The sequence below is a fragment of the Trichechus manatus genome, unplaced genomic scaffold (assembly GCF_000243295.1).
Source record: "Trichechus manatus latirostris isolate Lorelei unplaced genomic scaffold, TriManLat1.0 scaffold00094, whole genome shotgun sequence".
In the NCBI taxonomy this organism is placed as follows: domain Eukaryota; kingdom Metazoa; phylum Chordata; class Mammalia; order Sirenia; family Trichechidae; genus Trichechus; species Trichechus manatus.
In genome coordinates, this window is record NW_004444030.1 from 2,055,284 (window position 1) to 2,057,018 (window position 1,735).

The window sequence follows — 1,735 nt, forward strand, 5'->3', positions numbered from 1 at the left end:
ATTTTTTGTCTGTATTTTCCATGAATTTGTCTATTTTTTCCTCAGGTTTGTCAGCTTTTTGCCTCAGTTCTTGGAGAATTCTGAGTATTAGAGATTTGAGTTCCCTATCAGGTAGTTCTAGCACATTTTCTTCCACTGGAAATTCATCTGGTGTTTTATTTTGGATGCCTACTGTAACCATCCTGTCCTGTTTTTGTAAATGTTTTGATATTGTCTGCTGTTTATGGGCATTCAGTAGTTATTTTTCTCGTTTATTGATTGTAGATTAGTTTGTTTCATCCCTTCTTTTTAAAAAAATTTGACTATGTCTTAGCAGGCAGACCGTGTGTTCTCTGTTGTTTGATCGTGTGTGCGCAATACTTTTCACCTCATTCTCCAACTGGCAGGGTCAGTCACTCAGATATGGTACAGCAGGGCAGGTCTAGCTGAAGAGGAGCCACCGGGATGGGTTGTTTGTAGCACTTACTACAGCCACCAGAGGGGGTCGGCAATCAGTGCAGGGCAGGTTCCAGTAGGCCATGCCTGTGATGCTTGGTGGTATTATTTCAAGCGCACGGTGCAGGTAGGCAGGATGCAGTGGGGAGACTGTTATGTGTGGAGCTAAGATGGATATGAGAGAGAGGAGAGAGGACCAGGAGCCAAAAACATCCAAACAACTGAAAAAGAATGCTGGGGGATCTTGCCGTTGGAGTGGAGAGATGAGAGACTATGAAATGGAGAAAAACAGAAAGGGAAAGAGGAAGAAAAGAAAAGAATGGATAAATAAAAATCAGGAAGGTTAAAGAACCACAAAGTTCCAAGGGATCCCACCGGTGCAGGTATGAGGTCTGGGGAAGTTGCTCTCAGGTCTTGCAGTACAGCCTGGCTAGAAGGCGTAGAGGTATACAATGCCAGGTATTCAGGGGACAGAAAGAGAAGGAAGATATAGAGAGACGAGAAACTGAGCAATGATGAAAGACAAAAAGGAAAAAAGAGGGAAAAGAAAACAAAACAAATTAAAAAAAAAAGTACAAGAAAGGCCCCCAAAAAAACAGAAAAAAAAAAAAAACAATGAAAAAAGAAATGCCCTCAGCGATCCCTCTGCACGTCTGTGGAAGCTGAAGGGGAGTCTCCTTGCCACGCAGCTCCACCTGGCCAGAAAGGTCTCCCAACTCAAGAAAAGGAAAAGAAAACAAACAAACAAACCAACAAAAGCCCTGGGATCCCACCAGCACAGTAGCCCAGACCAGGAAGCAGCTCCACACTCGAATGGAGCTCTGCAGCCTCTCAGGAAGAAGCAAAGATGGTGCATGGAGCCAGGTACTCAAGCGAAAGGAGGGGGAGGTGGCGAGAGGCAAGTAAGAAATCAAAAGAAGCAGAAAAAAAAAAAGCAACACTAACAGCCAACAAATGGCGCTCAGAGAGCCAGCTAGTGCGGGCTGGTGTTTCTGGACAAGAGACTGTGTCCGCGGGAAGCGGAGGGGGCCGACTGTGCGTGAAGAACAGTAGAGAGTGGGAAAGTGTTTATCACAAATTGCCTGTGCTCTGCATCCCCTCAGGAAGAAGCAAAGATGGCACACAGAGTGAGGTACTCGAGCGAAAGGAGGGGGAGGTGGCGAGAGGCAAGGAAGAAATCAACAGAAGCAGAAAAAAGCAACACCAGCAGCAAACAAATGGCACTCAGAGAGCTGCCCTGTCGTGTGTGTGTAATCCAAGCAGCCAGTGTTTCCCGGTCAAGAGATTGTGGCCGTGGGAA